At 40.2% G+C, this 23,781-nt stretch overlaps 1 protein-coding gene across 3 annotated transcripts in view; it reads left to right on the forward strand.

The window, feature by feature from the left end:
- The window catches only part of PTN (pleiotrophin), a 79,969-nt gene that overhangs the window by 25,361 nt on the left and 30,827 nt on the right, over nt 1-23,781 (forward strand). The window contains exon 1 of one of the 3 annotated variants that reach the window (XM_068945854.1): nt 23,584-23,728. The exons of the other annotated variants lie outside the window; for them this stretch is intronic. The gene's annotated coding sequence lies outside the window, so the exon portion shown is untranslated. Of the gene's footprint in view, nt 1-23,583; nt 23,729-23,781 lie in introns of those variants that run through there. 3 annotated transcript variants of the gene reach the window in all.

Consider the following 23,781-nt stretch of genomic DNA (forward strand, 5'->3'; position numbering starts at 1 on the left):
AAGACTCTCTGTACTCTGAATCACACTTAATATGAAGCCTTTAGCACCTAGGTCGAGGCTGGAAGGATTCAATTCCTCCTCTTTCAAGGACTTCACACCTCTGAGCTAGGTCTTTCACATCATTACAGTTCCTCTGCATATCCTACCATTTGCTAGCATCGCTGAACTTCCATGTGACACTAACAAATGGCTTAACACTTTCTAGATGGAGAAGAATTCTGTGTGTGTGTGTGTGTGTGTGCGTGCGTGCTTTTTTTTTTTTTTAAATTTGGCTAGAAAGTTGCTTTTGTCTTTGCTGGAGGCCATCAGGAATATTGGCCTAAAATAAACTGTAACAGATTTCTACCTCTGTGTGTGTTTTTTTGATGATTTCCCCCACTAATTAGTTGCAGAATCTTTTAAAATAATAATTAAAAAAAAGGGTCTTTAAGTTTATGCCCCAAGTCTACATTTTCATGAGTTTTTTTCCATGTGTAGTATGTAAGACAGTAATAGTAATAGCTAGTAATATAGTAAAATAATGAATTTTTTTTCCTCAGTTTTTTTTTGGCATTTCTTCTCTTGCTTAACTAACAACAGGGAGGGGACTCGGACCAAAAGGAACACTGGATCCTTCAGACCAAATAGTAGTTTGCACAAATCCCGCACTTCTGTGATGCGGCAAAAGTAAGAACTGGGACTTTATAGAGTGACTACAGGAGATAAAAGTGAGGAATTAGGGAAGCTGACATTCATAATTTTTTATTATTATTAATTTAAAGGTACAGAAGACAGAGAATGAATAGTTTGAGGTGCCAGAAATACCCTAAACTGAGAAGCAAAGGAAGAACAGTTGCTTACCTTACTGAATGAAATGAGAACTCGTCAATCATATGTAACTCTGGAGATGCTAGAAGCCCTCTAATTAGGGAGAAAATCAGTACTGCTGAGATAAACGTATCTAGAGACTGCTGAGATAAACGTATCTAGCTTTGGAGACATGCCTGCAGTTAATAAAGGCAACTAAACCAGCCAGGAAAGGATCAAAACAATAACAGCAGCCACTGGTATGCAAACTCAGGCAAAGGAACCTCAGAAATAGGGCAGAGACAAAGTGAATGGCGAATAAAAGCACCTAGCTCTTTTTACGTGAGAGGCAGAAATGAGAAGTACAGGACTGAGGCTGAAGAGTTTTCTGTTAATAAGGAAGATGTTGGCCTATTTGAGTAGACCCAGACTTCCAGTTTACAGGCACCGGAGTAGAGGGGAGCCACTGTCCTTTCAGCTGTCGTATTTGCAACTATATTATCTGATTAGTGATCAGGTTTCTTTGCCTGCTGGATGGTGATGTTAGTTGCAGCATATTCTCAAGTGCTGTGAACTCCTCAATTGCAGCACTTGTAATGAGTATGCTGACTAGGTCTCTTCTCTTACAGGGAAAGAGTTTTGGCTTCTTTTTTCCTTTGTGCTTACCAGTAAGATGCTTGGTTGATATAAATTGCTCCAGCAGGCTATTCAGTTTTTTTAGTCATCTGTATTTTCCTTTCACTTCAGACAGAACAAACAAGAAATGAAAGCAGTGGGAAGGAAGCATGATTTAACGTGGAGATTTGATTTACCTGTTCTGTGCTTGATCCTACTTTTCCACATATGCTTTGATTCATGACACAGTCCTGTGGTTTTACCCTTGGGGATGTTGTCTTGCTTACATACATCCTTCTATTTCTTTGTATTTTCAGACCTTCTTGAAATACATTCTTCCTATTTTTATCTTTTCTCTCTCCGTAGCAAACACTGTTATTAATGTTGACTCTCCTTAATGAAGCGAGTGCCAGCAGTAGTTATGAAGGTGACCTACTGGTTAAGCTACTTGCTATCTGAGGAGTGGGAGTACATTGCTTTGCAGAGGCCGTAATAGGATTATAGGTCCTGTTTAACCTGTAGCGTGACAAGTAGATGGCTGTTCAAAATCCACAGCTGTGGCTGTGGGTCAGATCTAGGGTTATGTATGAACCTTAAAGATTGTATCTTGATAGACAGGATGTGAAGCAGTCAGGCCCTTACGAAGGATTTACATTGTTTCCTTGAAATAGGTAGAGATTTAGGAGAGCTACCTTTTGTATGGTTGATCTCGGTAGTTCCCCTTCCTCTTTCCCAACACTTGCAAGCGCTATTATCCTAATATTTCCAATCGCAGAGAGTAGGCAGTAGTGTTTCTGAACTGGCCTACAACATCTTTCTTAGGGCAATGTGAATTTCTTGTGATACTCGTGACTTTTTAATCACTGGACTTTTGCTTCCTTAGCCAGTAGGGTCTTGGATGTAAAACTTCCATGCATTAGTTTGGATGCCAGGCAGGGATGTGGATACTCCAGCTTCGGCAGAAGCAAAACTCCATACCACACTAAGTGAATTCAGTCAGATCAGTGAGTGTTCAGCCTTGTACAAAAACACGCCTGCTTCTGGAATTAGGCGTAAGTGAGACGGTGGGTCTCTTCCTGTTCTGGCTATTTCTAATGATTCTCAAGTGTTGTTCAGGTTTGTACATCCTCTCTATCCAGTTGATAAAACCGAAAGCTGTAGAATAGCAATATATACTAATAGAAATGAGGAGAAGAGCGTGTGTTGTGTTACAAGAGGAGGGGACATATGACACTAAACTAGCTCTTTACTGAAGGAACTAATTACAGAAACGTTGCCGTTGCCATTGCAGCTACCGTTGCAGCCATGTGCACAGACTGAGTTCCTGATACACATTTGTTTCTGGAGAGACAAATGTTCTTGCTCCTTCAGAGAGACTTTATTGCAGTGTAAGAGAGCCTGGAGCTGCAGGGAAATAAGTCCTGTATTGTGGTTTATGTTGACCTAGTGCTTACAACTGCAAAGTTTTCTAAGCTTCCTGTTGGTCCTTTGGCTTCTTTGGCTATGGGTGGGGGGAAGCTAGTGTTGCCAGGGAGCTAGCACTGGTAGAAGGCTGTCTAGATCAGAACTGCGTTTGCTTTACAGAAAAGGCCAATATTTGGTGGTTTTGTGCAGTCTGCGTGCTGTGCAGAGGTTTCCTGGAGTGTTTAAATATAGCTTTCCTAAAACCCATGAGGGTGTACCGCTGCTCGCAAAGCTGGTAGGATTGTCCTGGGAATAGGCATTGATGTCAGTCTGGCACGGTAATGTATTGAACTCATGAACTTGTCAATGGATTCCTTCCTTCCTGCCCCTGTTTCCAGTCTTTGTCACTAAGAGGTCTGCTTTTTCTTTCTAAGATTTTTTTTCTGGGTCAGTTAAGAGGGAGATATAATCCTTGAGCCTTGTAAGGTAGTTAGCTTAATCATCCAAGCTTGTTTTGTCAGAAAGCTGCTTACAACAAGCCTGTCTTGCAGGAGGGAGAGGGGGGAGAAAATGGGGTAGGATAGCCTGAATCACAAATCTGGAAATAGGTGCTGGAAATCCCACTCTTCTGACGTAGAGCTTCCATTGTTAAGTCCTTCAGCAGCCTCCCACGACTTATGTAAATGTTTATATGAGGCGGAATGAAATTACTCTGATCTTCTCGCTGTCGGAAATCTGACATCTACCTGTAACTGTTTTCAATTAAATTCTGTAGGGTTTAGTAGTAATAGCTATTAAATTCTGTTTCCATCCTATGAAGTCTTACAGGGTGCTTTTCTTTCAAGTTTAGCCCTTAATAAGTTCCAGTGTAATTAAGCTACCGTCATCTTGGATTGAGAAAAGAATCTTTGGAAGGATTTTTTTTTCCTCTATTTCCCTCACTCAGTTTCTGAAAATGTCAGGGTACAGAAACTACTTTTCTGCTCTCAGGGCACTTTAGCAACCACCTAAGCCGTTGTGTTTTCAGAACAGTTGTCTGGGCTGAGCTTCATATTAAGATGCTTTCCATATCAGCCTTCTTCCTGCAGGGACCCTTCTCAATACACAGCCCACTTACAATTATGTCTCCTGGCCAGTTCCATCTTGATTATCTTGATTATCTCCTTTTTCATCCCATTTGTTTCAGGCCTTTGCCTTCTGTGACAAAGTCCACTAGCCTGAAAGGTTTCAGAGTCTGTTTCTTGGGTGACAGAGTTGGGAGTGAGGGTTTCTCAGTTCAGCATATATAATATAGACAGCCCTTGTCCTATCTTAGTAAATTTTGGAGACTTTCTCATAATATGTATGTGCAAGACCTGTAAAAGTAAGGCCCTCTTTTTTCACTTGAGAGCCTCTTAGGAATAGCTGTAGTAGAGAGTCATAGGACTGCGTGGTCTGGGCTGGCTCACTTCCTGGAGGCACAGTTGGATAGACTCTGCATGCCACTGAAGCAAGGGCCCTGTTTCTCTGCTGCAAATAGACCTGTGGACTGTCATATGCACCTGATATGTTCAAACATAAGATGAGGAAAGGGACATGATACTGGGTTCATCTTGGATTTGTATCCCTTTGAGACAAAGATCGGTCCTGTGCCCAGCCACAGCATGTACTTTCTCTGTCCCCGATGTAGTCAGTCAGCAAGGCAGAGCATTTGCTGGGAAGTGGTTCCAGGTCTGTGGGCTCAAGGAGTGGGAATAAAGCAGCAAGTGCCATAGCCTGCCTATGTGAGATCCAGCCTTGGCTCAGGGCAGGCATTTAGAGGGAATCAGCTCATGAGTCTTATGTATGAGACTTGGCAGAAGTCTGTGAAAACAGGCTGCTGGGGCTGCTTACATGCTCCTTTCCTTCAAATCCCAGGTATAGATGGTGTAGGTGAGACCAGGCCATGTGACCTATGTGAACTTGTGAATGGAAGTGCCTTTTTTGCAGGTAGAGCCTGTGTGCTGAGGCGTTACCTCATATCTTCAGGAATGACTAAGATCTCAAATAACAAAATCTGCAGAAGCCCCGTGCTATAGTATTTTTGTCTTTTTAAATATTAAGTAAAGTCTGTCTAAAAGGATTAGCAGCAAGGGATGCAGACAAACTTGAATCTGAGTCCCTGTCCACTTCTTACTGTATTCAATGTGTGAACGGAACACGATTCTTTCTCTCTCTCTTTTTTTTTTTTTTTTTTTTCCCCCTCTGGAAAGCTGCAAAACAAACAGAAGTTGACTCAAAAAATTAAGCAAACCACTTTTTCTCTTCTTTGGCTTGTACTGGTTGCAGCATGGGGGCAGATCAGTCAAGTGGCTTAGAAGTCAAATCTCTGCCTTAATCCTTAAGGAAACATGGTTCTTGGGGTGGAGCAACAAACTGCTGGAGGCACGCTCTCTTTAACTCCCATTCATTCCAAGACTGAACTGTTGTGAAAGCCAGGCCTGGTATGCTAGTGAGGATGTATGGCTGATTGCTTTGCATCAGAGCATCACAGTAACCAGCAATGCTGCTCTAGGGATCTGGGAAGAGCATCAGACAAGCTGCTCTGCTGAAGCTCTAATTTGCTCATCATTTTTGGCTGATGTGATTAGCAGTCAGGGCTAATTACCTGCAGGAATGCTCCCTCTTGGCTTTCTGAATTCACACATGAGAGAGTTGATGTTATGATCCTTGCCATTATAACCTGTTCGTTCTTTCTTCCGTCACAGGAGAAATGAATATTAATGTAATGGAGATGGAGGAATGCTTCAAGTATCCTCTTTCCTCAACTTTTCTTCTTTCTGTGTACTGCTCTGTGTGTTTTGGTCACTCCTATAGAACGAAGAATGACAGAAATACTCTTCAGAGCAATCCCACGTACATATGGCCATTATGTGAGCAGATATAGTGGGCATGCCCTGTGACTACGCTTCTTTACTGTTAGTGAAAAGAGGAGTGAAAGTTACTGGTGAGCAGATGGTCAGTATCCTTGTAAGCAAGTGTGATACAGTGAGCTGAGGGGGAGCTGATGGAAGTTCATTGAAATAGTATGGAAATTCGAGTAAGTCTGGATATAATCCTGCCTTCTTTCCTGCATTGGAGAGGAAGGAGATCTACCTTACCCAAAAGCTGAACTTCCCCTTTCTCAGCAAAAGGGAAAAATAGGAAACTGTCAACAGGTTCCAGTACCATATCTGCCACAAACTACTCAGAAGGAACAAACTAACGTGGCTAGAATGGATTTTAGGTTGAACACTTGTCTCCTGGGCTGGCACATATCACTGTAAAATCTGAGGCTACATCCACAGAGGGTGGATTCAGCCTTGCTGGGCTAATTGTTTAGGATTGGAATCAAGAGTTGTAAAGATCGATGTAAAGGGAGAATTAAGAGTTTATAACTGAAATCCGTAAAAGCTTGTTCGCTAGGTGGTGGCTTGAGTACTGAAGACTGTGGCTATGGTACTACAGAAAAGTAATGAGCCAAATCAGCTTATTATGAACCCTATGGTACCAGAGACTTCCAGTACTCTAGATGGCCAGGATAAAGCTGAGTTATGTTTATATTTAGGTAGATTTAAAGTGCATTGCAATCTGTGACATTACCAGCACTGGCTGGTTACTAAGCAGAGGTGCAAAACGTCTACGTTCTGTGACTATAGGCTCCTAAGTCCCTCTGGACTTTATCTCCAAGCAGTTGCCTGGTTAATCCTATCAGCACAGTAGGTTACCAGAAAATTTTTTTGGACTTTGGGGGATCTTCCCCCTCATTCATTAAAGATAGCAGATTCTGTTTGATGTAGGGTTTTCACTTTTTAACACATGCAGCTTTACAGAAACGAATACATGAAGGAAGCTAGAGCTGTGTGTATGAGAAAAGATCAGACTGCAGGTCCATTGAGTGCAGATTCATTTTGATTTGTGTAGAACTTGAGGTGGGAAAGAGAGATGTGCACGTGGCATTATCCAGCCTTTGGCCTTTTAAAGAAAATGTTTTTTGGCCCTACTTTTTTCTTGGTGTACAATGGACAATAACAAGTTGCATGATTCCGAAAGTTCCAACAATTCGGAGTTGTTCCATGCCCTTTTATCGTCATTGCTCTTCCCATTTGCAAATTTACCTAAGAATCCGCTGATGTCATAATGTCTGAGTGGAGGTAAGTCAGTCAGAGGATTTTTCCAATTAGACTTGGCCTATGCTATATATTTCAGACCCTACTACAGTTGAAACTTGAATTGGGCCCTCACTGGGCCCTCGTTACCCCCTCAGTACCAACTGTCATAGGCTATATGTAGTTTGTCTGACAGGAGCTAAAAGGAGGCCTCAGGGAAGAGGAGAAGCTTAAATACTACTCTCTTGTCTCAGACACATACCTTCTGAAATCCAGATTAGACTCTTTCTGCCTGCTTGCTAGCAATAATTTCAAAAAACAGATATATGATATTTCTATAAAGAGAACAAATTCATTATTGTTCTTAGTCTGTTGGCAACGTTTAATTCTAACGGAGTGCAAATGTTGCCAGAATCCTCCCACTCGTACCCTGGCCTCCAGGGCTCTTTGAAACCACTCTGGAATGTGTCAAGGCCTTTGGGATACCTGCACCCTAGGAGAGAAAAGAAGAATCAGCAGTTTGATAGCTCTCTTGCACTGGCTTTCTGATGTTGCTATTGAGAAGTATGGGGGATATATTGCCGTTGTCCTATTTGTGGCCGCTAATAGCCTTGCAAAGTCTTTTTTTTTTCTGTGTGGATTTTTACCTGCTGGTAGGCTAAAGATAGGAGAGTGGTCACACCTAGATTTTTCACAGTTCAAATATAATTTTAATTTATTGTCATCAGAAAACATTTTCCAACTTGAAGTGCAAATAGCTAATGTTGTAGTAAAGATATATTGTACTATAATTAGTCATGCTATACCATGTGTCCATAACACAGATATAGTCTTAGATAAAGTCTTTCTCTGCAATTTACATTTAAAATGTTAATGGTTTTCATTTGAATGGTTGTGCTTTAAAACAATGTAAATTAGGGAATGTACCTGAGTATGGCACTTTGAGAATTTTGTGTATTCCCTGGCATCTCTGACTGCTCTGCTGAACCATTTGCATTGTGACCTATTCCATCAGTCTTAAGCTTGAGAGGTCATCGGCACCACTGGCCATAGTAACTGCTAATAGTACCAACTATCAATTATTTTGGAATTATTTTGGCACCACAGCATGCCTAATTTTCTGCTGTCATTACAACAAGGTCAATTTCACGGCTTTAGAGTTTTTTCAGTCACTTGTTCAAGGTGAGTATGAAATGCTAGTGGATCATTTTTGTCCTCTGGTTTGCACAAGTATGCATAATTAAATAAGGTAGAAGTCAGTGAAGAATTGGACTAATGCTGTAAACTGGACTTTTTAATGTCTGTGTAGTCCATAAAACTATATTTTGGTATTTAGGTAAACTTTGTATTTAGGAATTGAATTCTGGATAATGTGAACCTTTTCATCACTTTTCACTAAGTTTGTTTTTCTTAACTTTTATCTGTCAGCCTTTCAGTGCACCATTCTTCACATTTCCATGTCTGAGCGCTCTCATATGTAGTGTCATGGACCTTGTATTACATTCCGGTATCTTTCTTGCCAGAGTTTGCAAATCAAAGCTGCTAGATTGTCAGATCTTCTTTAGTATTGGTGCTAAGTTCCTGTAAAACATCAAACAATTTAAGATTTGTTATTTTCATTGCACTTGACTGGGATTTTCATATTACAACCCAGTCGTTGCTCTTGGCTTGACAATACAAAGGGGAAAAAAAGAAGCAGGAAAGGACAAAGCTCTGTTTGATACTTTAGAAATACACCATAGTGCAACGGTGGGATGTTATAGTAGCAAAATTTAATTAGCTGTAACATAGGAGAAAACAAATCATGCCACTTATTTTTAGGACAAGGTCTCCCACAGAGAATTGCAGAACACCTTGCAGTGGACAGGGACTGGAGAGAGCTCAACAGAATACAGAGATTAACATCATTATCAAGTGACAAGGCAAGAAAGTATCTTTAGAAACTCAGTTTATTATTATTGCTCTTGCTACTAATAATACTACCCATGGAAAAGACTGAATCGCTCCCACAGCGATAGATACATGATAGAATTGGCATCCTAGGAAAACTATGGATATAAGTTGTTATTTTTGCAGGCTAGTTATTCTGAAGAGAAAATATAACGTGTATTATTGGTCAAGAAAGGAAAGTGAATAAAGTGTTAAAATTAGAGTGGAATGAGAGACTAGGGCAGAGGTTGAAAGGAAGAATGATTGGAAAAGGAAAGTTTAAAGGAATGTAATAAGGGGACCATTTAAGAAGGGACAAGGGTAGACTGTGGGTTGGAAATTAGAATTAATGGAAAACAGCTTTTTCTCTCTTTTTTGCACTTTCTTTTTTCTCTGAAATAGTATTTTGCTAGCTCTCAGTTTCCCATATATCAGTCTGAATTAGCAGATGTCTCAATTGTCTGGATGTGGTCCCATTTTGCAAAGCATCAAGCTACAGGATGCAAAATGCCCTGCTGTGTCTCTTTTACATGATCAGCAAGACTGATATCTGAAGGAGTACAGAAATGGAATTTGTGTTCTTAATCTAGCTCATATGGTTATAATTAACCCGTCACAGGCAGCTGTGTGTGTATATATATATGTGTGTCTGTATGCATACATATATAGGTATACTTGTATACCTATAAATGCACCTGTGTGTGCATTCAGTTTAGTTATACTGAATGCCAGTAAGTCAGGGAAGAGTCAGCAAATAATAGATGCTGAGCAGCAAAACCAACCGAGAAGCTTTGCCTTAGCTATTGTAGAGCTCTGTCCAGTTTCCGCTTGCCCGTTTTTGTTGCTTCCATCATGCATCGTTGTACAGTGAGGTAGCTTCCATATTCATATATATCAAGAGACTGGAAATAATACTTGAATTTTCATTGTGAGATACCAAAAAGGAGTTGTTGGCAGTGGGATTTGGTCTAGCAGGGATGCAGTGTGCCAGGCAACACCATTGGAAATGAAAATGAGTGAACGGCTAAATGAGTGAACACTAGTCCTATCTGCACCAATGCTAGTCCTGTGAGAAAAGAAAGACTTAGAGATGAGTGCTAACTTACTACTTCATTCCTTATTTGGTGGCAAGATGTACCCATATGATGATTAGTACAATGTTTAAAAATCATCCCTTATAGCTTAGTTAGAGGCAACTTCTGCACATGAATAAGCCTTCTAAAATCCAGCAGAGGGCAATGCTGTATTGCACCTATACAGATATTGCAAATGAGTCTACCTTGAGGACCTTTGAATTATCTTCTCTAATGAGAAATCATGCGTTTAATTCATGATAGATTATACTAACCTTGTGGTTAGGGTTTTGCAATAGAGCACTACTGGGAAAATTGCTCCCAATGGTGGTAGGCGTGTTGCTGATACAGCAATGGACTGATTGTACTATGTATTTGAGCTGCACAGAAATAAAACAAAGATGACTTGTTATAACTTTCCACCAAAGCTGTCAAGAGTTAACATCCCCCACCATTTTTTTTTCTTTATTCCATGTCTATTATCTGCTTCAGCTACTGTAATTTTACTAAGGTTTTTTTCCTAGTTATTTTTTGTTCTTTCTCTTGAATTTTGTATAGTCGCAAAAATGACTAGTCCAATTAACCATGTTCTTGGGAACTGAATCCCCATGTTACAGAAATTGTACAGTTCTTGCATACCATGATACTTTTCTGTCTGTGAAATATGAGGTAAAAAGCTTGAAACAAAGGGCCAACGAGAAGTGCCCTTTAGAGGCATATATTCTGCTGTCTACCTTCATGAGGAACATAAAATGCAGTAGAGACCTCATAAGTACTGGTGTTCTGATTTAACTTTAGACAGCTACAATCTCGGACGCGTATATGACTCTGGCCTTTTTGGAGGCAGCTGCACTGTTGCTGTCTCATGCCCAACGTGTGGGTCGTTCAGGTATAACTGATGAACCCAGAGCCTGATTCTTCAGGAGGTCTTTGTTTTGCCAAGGGCCCCAAGTGAGCAGCCCAAAGCTGGTCTCGCAGCCACACGCCACGTTCCCGTTGTGTCCACAACAGCCACTCACAGCTGTAGCGCAGTCTCTGGACCGCTGCTTTTGCCATGCTGTTCTCTAAATTCCTCTACCAGCAGTAAGAGTAAAAAGTTTCAGTTAGGGGTGCGCTAAGAGAGGGACAAAGTGTTCCTAAAGGGAACAGCTACCAAATCTGTGTGCAGTAAAAGGTCTCTCTGAGAAATCTTGTGTACTTCCCCTGTCCTCCCAGGTTGGACATTTGCAGTAGCAAACGGAGGAGGACCTCATTTTACCAGTCCAAAATGCATACACCTTTTCATCGCATGTTTTCGGCTTTCTCCCGTTCTTGATTCCAATGCAAGTCGACAGAGACTGCCGAATCTTACAAGTCAGTGTGTTGTAGAAGACCAGCCACCCTTAATGAGTTAGAGCAGATGCTGCATTTTCCATAGTCTGCATATCTGTTTATAATCACAAAGAGAAAAGGAAAGGAGAGAGTGGAGTGTGTGAGAACGTGTTTCACTGGTCGTTGCCTCAAGAAGGCAAGGAAGGCATGATACTGTTGGATGCTGTAGTGGAATGGAGTCTCTTTGTAGTTCTCCTGGCTTCTTTACTTTATCCAGCTATCTGCATTACCTTCATATAAAGGTGATAAAGGGAAGGAAGATAAATACAGTGTAAAGCCTTGCTAATATGATTCCTGTGTGATATACATTTTGCAGTGTCAGAACTACAATAGCATCCAGCTTGCACAAAGGAGAACTTGCCACAGAAGAGCGAACAGATGCAGTCCTCGCTGTTTGAGGTGTACACTCTGCTGCTCCTGCAGTACACAGGCTCAGTTCTCGGTACGCAGCATAACAAATCCAGCTGAAGGCCAACAAATTGCTAGAGTTAATGGCATTTACACCCTTATAAAAAATAGGAAATTAAGAACAAGTTAAATGTTAAGGCTTATAACAGTGGGATACATAAAGGAGATGCATATTTTTAAGTGGCAAACTCAGCAATCTGGGACTTGGAACTAATTTTTGGGTAAACTGTGTTTTTTTAACTGACCTCTATGGTGATGAAGTTGACTTTGGTTACTTAGAATTCTACATCTGGAGCCATTCACCTTGCTAATTCAGTGCGGGTGTGTGGTGCTTCCAGTGGTACAGACTGACTCCTGCTTTACGGGAGAACTTAAGAACCTGGTTCCAAAACTAAAAAGCGCGTGCTTTATAGATAAGTGGCTTGAGCAGCTTGCTCTCTGCGGCACAAACTCCATTGAACAGCAGTGAATTATGCCAAATGAGGAGCTGTCTCAGGTACTGTCCCTGTGCGATATGTCCCTCCCAAATCTGGCCACAAAAGCATGTGATTAAAATGGATGAGAAAATGAAATCTGTCTGTACTGTAAACAACAGGCATCTACATGCAAAGAAGCATGAAGGCAAAAGACAGCTGTCACGTTTCTCTTGCAAGAACCAAAGCCTCCAAGTGTTGTTTATAAAACAAGCCTCAAAATCCAGCTTTTCTTAAGTCTTTAAAAGTGTAAATATAACTTGCAGCCAACAAAATTTCATTGTCTCCACTCTGTGGCAAAGTAAATGTTTTAATTAATTTTTTATTAAGGACATTTGGGCTGAGCCCCTGAATACCAAGTCTCAGCTGAGCATGAATTCAAATGACTGAGGCCTAAGCGCCTGATAATAGGGGTTTATTAAGGAAGCACTAACGGAGCTGTACTGGAGTGGCCTGAATGGCCAAACTGAAATAATAGAATGCTTGTGGCAACCAGAAAATGATTGTTTATTGGCATAATCCCAGGATAAACTTCTGCCAAGAGCACACAGTCTTTCCTTGCCAATTTCTTCATATGGGGAAATACAGTACTGAATTTCTGCACGTAATAGTATAGCAGAAGAACAGGAGGAAGAGAGGTGGCAGATTGCTTGAGAATGGGAAAATACGTGCATTCAAAACTATGTAAATAGCATGGTCCCTAGAGCTTCACTGATCAGCCTCTAAAGAAACCACCTGGGTTTCAGCTTGGGGAAGATGTAAAGTGAAAAACACAGGTTTAGGTTATGGAGTTCTCTCACTTGTATCTCCCAGTAACCCTAAGTGCACCATGCAGAGAACAGAATATTTGAAACCGTATTCTAAAACTCCTGCCTTTATTATGGTAGAACTTGAAGTGCTCATGAGCAGTTTCTTTTACACACAAAAAAGAGGACTCTTGCAGCTTTACTGTGAGATGTGTTCTCAAGAGAGCTTGTTGAATCATTCTTGGAAAATACTTTATTCACTGAGAAATGGGATGCAGCTATATGTAACTGCAGGCTGAATTAAAAATGTATGGAGTAACCCTCACTCATGGAAGGGAGGAGAAGGTAGTGAAGCTGCTCTGTCGTATTGCCTTGCGATTATCTAGTGGTCTTTTGGATGACGTTTTGTGAGGGAGTCCTGCTTCAGATCTCTTCTCTACTGGATTGGAAACAGGGTTTCTCAGCCAAGGTATCCCATAACTGAGTGCTGTAGATACTGTCCTACAAGTGGTAGTCTTTCCAGGTCTCCAGTGGAAGCTAATCATGTAGTATAATATATTTAAATATTCTCTAAGGCATAACAAACCTACCTTCCAGGAGAATTCCCTTGAGGCTGTTAGAAGTATCTGTACTATGAGACAAGTTCTCTGTGTGAGTGATTGAAATGCCCGCCTGAGCTGTAGCTAGGACACTCTTGAGGAGATGGAATCAATAATCAAAACCTCAGCTATCGAACACAGACAGGATCTGAAGATGAATCTCCCAAAAGAGTGTCCTGACTTCAGCTTTAGGAGGATGGGTTGGAAGAAGTGGTTAGGTGTGAAAGCTCTTAAGTAACAAGAGCAGTGACTTTTTTTTATCCTCCAAATTTTAAATTTTTGTTTTGAAATTAATACAAAATTCAACAAAAAGGCATAACCGTAAAGAATTTTCTCTTTCAGTTGTTGCTAGTGAACTAGCATTAGGTTTGTGAGAATAACAGATTTTTAAAGGTCCCAAAGGAAAGGTCCTTAACCTGCTTTCAGCAAGAGCTTGGATGCTGTGATGTAAGTTCCAGTGCTGAAAATATGCTGGTTTGGAGAGTAGGAAACTGTTTTGTGGGGAAGCAACTAACCAGTAGATCAGCAGCAAATCTGAGCTGATTGTAGCCTGCAGTTCTTTCTTTGAGTTATTGTTATATTTGGACATGTAGCATATGAAATTTTTTTTTAAAATTATCTTATTTGTATTTTAGTAAGAACTTCATTTGAATCAAAACTGCCTTCCAGCAGTAGTTCAACTTTATCCAGAGCTGTAGCCTCCCTTCTGAGGCTATAAGAATGCCAGCTTCTTTCCTCCTAAGTGCAGTCCTACCTTTCTGGCATCCACGGTGCTTATTCTGTGAGTCTGTGGAGATACAATATGTCACAATGCTACTCTTACTGCATGAGTCTGTGCAGAATCTGGACTTTCTAAAGAAAAAAGGATATTCTCTTGCCATTGTGATCTGGAAAGACTACTCTGAGAAAGCTGTTCATGTGTGACATGTTGCGTTTTTATCTATCTGGATCTTGAGTAAAGTGAAAAACAATCCATGGGTCATTTTGTTATTCTCAGCTGGCCGTTAACTCTGTATGCCAAAGATGACAATCTTGAATTCCAACACATTTAACACTTTCCAGGCTCTCCAGCTCTCCTGTTTGACCTTACAATCCATGGATAACAGTGGATCTGGTTCTCCTTCAGTCAGCTGCCAAAATCTCCACTTCTCTTCCTGAGATTTTCTGTCTCTTACTTGCACAGTGAACACAGAGATCTCTGGCAGATGCAAAACTGAGACATTGGGAACAGTGTGAAATACAGGTTTGCCTGTCCACATTTTAAGAAGAGTTTCAGCTTTTGCATTGCAAATTTTGCATTATTGTTGCTCAGTTAATTTTTACTTCTCTGATTCCGGCATGTGTGATCTTCTCATCCAATGAGTCTGCTAAATATCTACTAGATTAATATCTTGCCTTTTTTTCTTCTGTTCTTCCTTAATGTTCCCCAAACATGAAAAGTTTTTCCTTTTTTTACATGAAGAATAGATGGAATGAGATATGTGGCTGGTTTTGAAAGGACCTGGCTTCTAAGGAACTCTCCTCTTCCATTACCTCAGTGCATGCTGTCTTCCAGTTTGGAGAGGGGAATTATTTTTTTTTAATAATGAGTTGTTTTTAATGATTTTAAGTGAACTTTATGACCTGAAGCAGCCATAAGATGCAGAATGACTCATGCAGATATTTGGTCCAGAAGTGAATATACAAGTATGATCAAGGAAGGGAGGGGAGGGGAGGAGAGGGGAGACAGCTGGGATTAGAGAAGATGAGAGTTGAAAGGATAATTAAAAGAACAGGGAGAAACAGTGAACATCAGACTAGGGAGGAGATGTCAGATAATGAGAATTTTTAATTTGATTTTTTTTCCTCATTTCTCTCAAGTATCTTTCAGCAGATGAGGAGGATAACAGAGAAAGCTAATAAGTTATGAAAATACATACACAAACATACATACACACACAGCCCTCTTTCTTGTAGATGGATGAAAACAAACATGAAAAAATTGCAAGTATTTTACCCTGTTGCATGGCTGGAATGTAGCTGCCAGGCACAGTGTCCTCTGGAAAGTGCTCCTACAGCTTGCAGATTTCTTCTGTAGCTAAGGAGAATTTTGGTGAGAGCGTGCAGCTCTGTATTGGCTTCCAAAATGGAAGAAGTCAGCTAGATTTTAGAGAGTATAGCAAAACAACTCAACAGTCTAAGAGCCCAAAAGGCTGCTCTGAAGTCTGAGCTCTCATGGAATGCATACTATACAACTTCATCCTCAGCAGTCTGCAAAAAGTGGTCTAGCTGCAATATACCTTGACGTTTTCTTGCCCTAGGTAGAAATATGAAACTTAAGGTAAGTAATGAGGGCAAAAATGACAGCTCTGTCTTCCTGGTGGTGGTTGACAATGGGGCCTTCTGTCTAGGACATGCTTCTTGTTCTGTCTAGGACATGCTTCTTGTTCTGTCTAGGACATGCTTCTTGTTCTGTCTAGGACATGCTTCTTGTTCTGTCTAGGACATGCTTCTTGTTCTGTCTAGGACATGCTTCTTGTTCTGTCTAGGACATGCTTCTTGTTAAGGTACTAGACAAAACTTTTATCTGAAAAAAGTTCCTATCTCAGTCACAGACTTTCTGGATAATTACAAGCTAGTTGCTTTATATCACCAAACCTCAATTTCTATTCTGTCAAGTGAAGATGATGGCATTTCCCTCTCTTCCCCTGATTTGCCTGTTTCTAGGGTAACTTGCTACTTTGATGTGCTGCCACAGAATACTACTGTTCACCAGTCCGGTGTCACTGGTGCCTGCCAGTGCTTCACTACAGCCATCACAAGGTGTTGCTTATTACTAGCGCTAATATGGTTATGGTGAATATTGGCCAGGCTCTCATAGCTGAAGAGGAGGCTCTTTTTTTTTTTTTTTTGGCTCCCATTAAATGCCATGGTGAATGCCCATTTGTGGGTGTTTGTGAATTTAGGTAGGGCCCTTGCAGCATGGTGGTTAAATACGCTGGAATAAGAGGCAGTTCTTAAAGCCCTAGTTAAGTAGGAAGGGCTGTGAAGTCTGGCGAATACTAACTGCAGAAGATGAGGTCTGTGCTCTGTTCTTTCTTTACTGACTGGTTAGCATTAGGGTAAATGGCACATGTGCCTCAGTGATGCCCATTTGCTTTCTGACCAGCAAAGGGTAGAGAGCATGCTACACAGCTGCTGCCCTCTGCTCACTAACTGCTTTTGGAGGAGAATGATTTAAAAACATGTTCTAGTGCTATGTTCCAATGTGAGTGAAATCTCAGTCTCTTTTGCACATTGGATTTGTTTTGGTTGAATTAATTTTTCCTCCCTCTTTCATTTCTGCATAGCCGTTCCAATGCTCTGAGATTTTTGTCATTTGAAGCAAGGAGACAATTTTTCAGAAAAAAATATGCAAGGCTGACAGTCCTTCAAAAAGATTAATGGAGGGCATAGGTGAGAGGCCATGTACTTTCAGCTTAAATAGTTTTCTGACTGCATTGCATATTTTGGAGTGCCATCTGAACAGACAGACAGTAAAGGAGACAGCGAGTCATAAATGAGTAAAGGAAATAACAAAATGGGCCATTTTCTTTAGGAGTATAGAGTATTTTCCAGAGGCTGACTGGGACCTCCCCAAACTAACAGTCAGCTCAGGCAAAGAAAAACTCAAGCATTTGATAAAAGCTGAAAACTCTTAGGGAAATGTATCAAATGTAAAGGGGTCCTGCTGTGTCTTGCAGCTTTCCTGTGATGAGTGCTGACCTCGGCAGGGGGGGAACTGCACAGTGTTGCTGCCCTTCTCTTCTGCCCAGGGGTAGTCAAGTCACTGCTCAAAGCCTGGCACCGCAGAAGCACAAAGATCCAGGAGAGTGGAGCAAGCTGCAGTTGATGCTGGATAGTAAAATTATCCTTCCCACATAAAATGCTTTTCATTATGGGTTTCTCAATTCAATTTTTTTTTTTTTTTTTTTTAAGGAGGCAAGTGCTATTATCCCCATTTCATAGATGGAGAAATGGGGGTAGTGACAGATGCTGTGATTTACCCAGTGTTATCCAGCTGAAAACATCCTCATTAGTGTAGAAGGAGGAAATGAAAATGAGAATACAGTGGAGGCTTATGCAGTACAGCTGTTTGTTATGAAAATCGTATCACAGATTAAACAGCGCTCAAATCATAATCTGTTCACAATAATAGTATGACTACTGGGACCGTGGTGAAATCAATATATAGTATATATCTGTACATCTTTTTTCCTCATAGTAAAAGCAATAATCCTTGGCTATGTACCCAAGGAGAAAACTAGCTGTATTCACTAATTGTTCCTGTTTTTCTGACTGTGCTGCCCGTAGCACCTTGTTACCTCTACTGCAAGCAAGAAAATCTGGCCTTATAATTTCATTCTCTATCAAAAAAAAATTTTGAAATAGAGAAGGAAACTTTCCCTTTGTGAGTAAGAGACACTGAGAAACTCTCCTCCCTGCTCCCCCCTCCCCCTGCCCCTGCATTTAGCAAGGCGATGAGGCTGTGCCACCCCTTACTCTTAACGTTTTCAGATGGTACCCAAATTCATTTCTGGTAGAAGGAAACAGTAGCTAGACGAGTAGGTGTCAGCTGCTTTCCTTATACCAGAAGAGTCCATGTTATGGTATTTATTTGCCCTTTTCTAGTCCTGTGTTATCATGGTACCTAAACAGTAGAGATCTGGATGCTTGCCTGAGGCATTGCAAAACCACGAAGAGATACCTTGTATCTTAACAATTCCAGGCAGGTAGAAGAAGTTAGGTAGATCGCAGAAACTAGTGAATTTGAGATAGGGAGAGAGGCAAAAGGAATAACTAACAAGAGCTTGTTGTCAGATAGACTTGCTTTGTCCCTCTGCCATTATCTAGCACTGTATTTTCTGCGCATTGGAATTCATAGAAGTAGTAAAGAGCTGAAAGTGAGAAGATTTAGCAGTATATGTAGTTGGGGGAACTCATGACTAGAACAGGTGGTTTCTCAGGGAGGGATATGCTAATACAGGTGACGCACAAGGGAGCTGAGTCAGTGTCTCTTGCTTTGTCTCAATGAAGCAACAACGAAAATATAGAGAACGGAGGTGGGTCTTCTATGGTCTTCCTGGTGTATCAAATCCTGGGCAGTTTTGAAGTCTTTAGTCTTGAAAAGGAAAGGGTAAAGAAACCCAGTGTGTTTTATAAATAGTGATATTTACAGCAATTGAGATCATTGTGGGATGAGCAGAGAGAACAAAACCACTGTAACAGAAATGACTTAAAGGGTACTTCCAGTTAGAAGCCAGGTGTACAGTAGAATGAACTGAAATTTCAGCCTTGTTCTGTGTTTCGTTTCCTTTTTGTTTCTAAGCCCCTCAACTAGAGCTGTGGAAGGGAAGCTTAACAGAGGAGACAAGTGTAGAAGTCAGTATTAGTTATCACTTGAAAGCCATGAGCCACCATGAGCAAAGCAGAGGATAAAAATGTGTGTGTTGTGGATGAGAGAAAAAGAAGAGATGGGGGAGAGGAGGGGGAGAGAAAACTGATTTTCAAGAGTGGCATTCATTTGAACAGTGTAGTTTCTAAGAAATTTTGAAGGCCAGTGCTAGGAAAACGGTCTCTGTATAGTGGCTAGGGACCAACAGAGAAATATCGACCTTCCCCTTTACCTCTAGTAAACATGCAACGTGCTTCTCTTAAAAGGGTAGTATGGCTTTTTCACTCTCTTACTTGACATGGTTAATTTCTTCATATCAGCTTACGATGCTGAAAATGTGTATTTTTTTGTGATAATGTTGAACGGAAGGAAGATTCTTGTCATGAAGAACGTGAGTGCCCGGGTTGGAGCCAAGCATTTTATGAATTGAAGGACTGATTTTTTTTTTTTTTATTTGTTTGTTTTTTTCCCTAAATCTTTTTTTTCAAATGTGTTCCCTGGGCTTTCTGAAAATAAAATCACTTTTTATGAAATTTCAGGTTGAACATTTGAAAAGAGGAAGGCATCTAACTTTAAATTTTTGGAAGGTTTTGACCATCTTTATTCAGAGTTTGAGTTCACTGGCCTTTTAACCATCTATACTACTACTTGTATTTGTTTAGCACTTTTCTCCCCCTCCCACCACTTACTACACTTTACTTCTCACAAAGAAATTATTTTTTACCATTATGTAGTGTTCACAACACTATTGCATGAATGCTATTTTTTTGCCCAAAATTAAAAAAAAATAATCAAAATTAAATGAATTAGTTCCTTCTTCTGTGACCAGACACGGGCTATGGTTCTCCAGTTTGACAAAATCTTGCTTGAAACTTACAGGGAAGGAACTGGATGACTTTTGGTGCTCCCTGAGCTGGCTAATAATAAGCCTAAATGCAGGTCCAGATTTCTGGGTCTGATGCAGCACTGCAGTGGTGTTTGGAACTTCTACCTGTGTGAAACAGCAGGATGTGTTGTATGGCTTCTATAAAATTATATTTTTATGGTAGGGAATGCAGTTTTAATTGAGATAATAGGAACAAAAATAAACTTATTTTAAATCATAAAAATGACTTCAAAAGGTTGCCATCTTGTTTTGTTGATGTTCTCTCATGAAACATTTCACTTTTTGACAGAACACTCTCAATGGAAGAAATAATTCCATCTATATTTTTTGACCAGCTGTTTTCTTGCATCTTAAGTCAGTCTAAATTATGCTCTGCATTAAAAGGCAGAATTTATGTACCCACAAGTATCTATTATCAACCTGAACTATTAATTTGTGTCCAGGGAACTAGAAATATAATATCCACAGCATGTGTGCTTGCCTTAGCTTAATGCAAGAGGCAAACATGCAATCAACTATGCATATATCAAAGGCTAGGGGAACTGTTATCCACAACTTGACTAATTACTTTAGTTTATTTACTTGAACAAAGCTAGACGAGGAATGTTGCTTGAGCGTTGTTTTCAACTTTTTCTTTGTTTACATTTTAATAACTTTTGACATTCATGCAACTCTTAGTTCCCCTGCTTATTTTTATAGCGTTGGCATAACCTGCTGGCCTCAAGGTTCACTTTTCTGTCCCTTAATGATGTCCATGTTGAGAAGAGAACATGAAGTTAATTGCATATTGAAAAACATAGTCTCCAAGCTGCACGCTGCAATTTTTGAAGTGCAGCGTTTGGCTTGGGCTTGTCATCAGGGTCATGCTTTGACTTTTTTCTGTTTTAACTGAGCTGTTTGATTCCGGCCTGTCATCATGGGTGCCCTGTGCTGTAGCTGATGGTAAATGCCAGCTTAAAAAAAGTTTGCCAAATGTAAGGAGAGGAGGGGAAAAAAAGAAAGGCTGAAAACTGACTGGTAGTTGAAATTCTGATTCTCTATCCTGTTGCTTGTCTGATGAACCCACTGGCTGTGCGATTTTGTTCTCGTTGAAAGCAGTGACCCAGAGGCTGATGATTGGGACGCAGCCCTCGCAAACCAGCCACCTTCCTGCTGCTGAAATGCAGGCAGCTTTTTCCAGTAGGGTTGATGGTTTCCTACACCACTTTGAACTAACTTATTAGTGCACAGACTGAGACCACTGGCCACCAGTGAGCGGTGTTGCTGATGTCGCTCCCAAAATTTCATGGCTGTGTCACAGAAAAGTACAGATCCCTCATAGGGATGTATATGGAATAAGAGAAACGATCACATATTTTGCATCTTTTTGTGGTGCTTGATGTAGCAGTTGTAGGTCTTTGAGTAACTGCCATACTACCTTTTTTCTTTTTTTTGGATTCACTGACTGACCCCTCCCAAAAATGAGGGTAAAATATCATTGCCTTGTTTAATTTGATCCAAGAAAAACCTAGCATTTCATCATTGTTCTAGTAGCTTTTCTTTAATACGTTTTTTTTTTTAAACATAACCATGCTTACTGGTGAGAAAAAGGTAAGGATTTTTTTGGCCGAGAAGGTATATTTTGGTAGACCAATTCAGACCAATTGTTGTAATTAAAGGTATTTTCTTTCCTCGCAAACCTTGGCTCACTTAACAGGCGTAAACCACAAAGCTATAGTTATATTTCTACTTGAAATGAACGTTACTGGGTTAGTCCCCATGCCCTGAATTTAGGAATCATGGTTGGCACATCCACAAAAGATGGAAATCGGAGTAAAAATGGTATAGCTATAATGGAAGTTAATGATACGCTGTTAAAAACAAAACAAAACAACTAGTATATATAACAGAGTTCACATGACTCAAAACTAATTTGAAGAAGTATGAAAAAAAAATATCTGCTGGTTTTGTGTCAACCCAGAGTTGGGTGCAGATTTTGATAGAAATCCTTGTGATCTTATGCATGAGGAAAATATCGTAAGGAGCTCTCATTAAATCTGGAAAGATATACCCTTCTATAGATTAGACAAATGGTGCTGATAATAATAATATAGACTAGGTATTTGAGGACATGTTTTCTTGCATACCTGCTGCATAGGGCTATGAGCAGTTGATGCTATTTTAGAATTCACTTCAGAAAAGCTCATCCTTAAAAATAACTCTGGATCAGCTGTTAACAAGATGATTCAGTTTATGTCTAATAAAGGTTTTCAATTTTAAAAGGTAAGTTTTCAGAAATTAAGGAAATTGAAACAGTCACGTATTAAAAATATTGCATTCTTGAGCCCAGCCCACTTTACCAATCTCTTTGCCTCAAAGACAAAATACCACTTGAAATTTGTGCCTTCCAAAAAAAAAGGGGAGGAGGAAAAAACCTCTAGAGGGGAGTACCAAATTGAACTGGGGTTTAACCCATTAAAGAGCTTTTTGGAGCCCCCAGGAATTTAGGTTACTGATCATCCAAGAAAGTGTTTTGGAAGTCCAGAAATGGCAGGTTGCTGTGCAGCTTTCCCAAAATCAAGCTTACTTAAAGCTTTGCAAGGGAAACTGAAAGCAAATTGTAAAAGTATTTTTCTAGTCTTGCAACTAAAGACAGCAAAAGAAACGTGTGTGCCTGTGTACGTGTGCGAGGGAGGGAGAACATTTTACAGTGGGAGATTACAGTGCAGAAGGTTCCAGGTCTGGCCCTGAAACCATGTCAGTATTTGCCTCAGTTTTCAATGGGAGAGATCACAGATAACACAGGGGCATGTGTCCAACGGCTAGTGAGACAGAGAACAGGGGAAGCAGAAGTTTCGGCAGCTGTCACAGAGATCAAACTCTAAGAGCTGAACGTGCTCAACTTCTCTTTTACGGAGAAAGCTATATATTTCCATGGCATGTGCCATTTTTGCGGTATTCTGACATTTCAGGTTCATTAAGAAATATTGTTAAAATAACCATCCTTATACTTCCTGGTGCTATGTGACTGGAGCATAGCAAATATTTATATTTAAGAAAGGGGAAAGAAACTGATCCAGGTAATTGCAGACCTGTTAGTCTGCCCTCGACGACTGTGAAATGCAACGCATTTTGAGTAAGAAAATAATTTAAGAATTGAAAGTAAATGTTAAGTTTCATTAAACACTGCACATTTACTGAAAGGAGACGGATCTCCCAAACTAGCTTGCTTGAAAGCTGATTTTCTAGACGTGACTAATCTGGGACTAATCTAACTGTAATTTATTAAAGCATTTGTTGTGGAACTTGATGAGAAATTATTAACGTAATCAGAAAAAAATGGAGACTCACGCAAAAGGTAGTTCTAACAGGGGTAAGGAACTTAAAGAGGACTAAGAAATGAGCTGTGTTGTGGTGAGAAATATTAGGCAGTAAGAATTTCTTAAGTCTGGTTTGGGGATTTATTTATTCACGATCGTGGGATAAAGATGATAGTGTGCTACATGGCAAAATAGGCAGGCATTCTTATGCCCAAAATCTTTCTATGGGCAAAGAGAAAGCACACCTTTTATATATATTTATGGAAAACCAAGAATTTATTGCTAGTAAAATTGAAATCTTAACAGTCTAATCCAAGAATCATTATTAGTCCAGATGTAATTATTACAGGAAGAGAAAGAATTCATCTAGGCAGAAGAAGTTTCAGTAATAGTAATAGTACAGGTAAAACTGTTATACAGACACTTCTTAGTTTCTACCACTTTCCCTGATGTTATACTCACCCTTGCCCAGGCCTTCTGGGTGCTGAGGTTGGTGGTTTTATTTGGTGTTGGGTGGAGAGAGCATTAAGGCAAGCTGTCAGCGTCTGGAGTCCTCCCCTGGAAAGAACGTTTGGTTCATGCTGATGGTTTCTTCTTCCTCACTCTAGGAGCCACTTGGGGTCAGTTTTATGTTTGCTAACATGCTTTTAAACCTTGCTCTTTCTTCATGGAT

Source organism: Struthio camelus, chromosome 1 (assembly GCF_040807025.1).
Source record: "Struthio camelus isolate bStrCam1 chromosome 1, bStrCam1.hap1, whole genome shotgun sequence".
NCBI classification, from domain to species: Eukaryota; Metazoa; Chordata; class Aves; order Struthioniformes; family Struthionidae; genus Struthio; species Struthio camelus.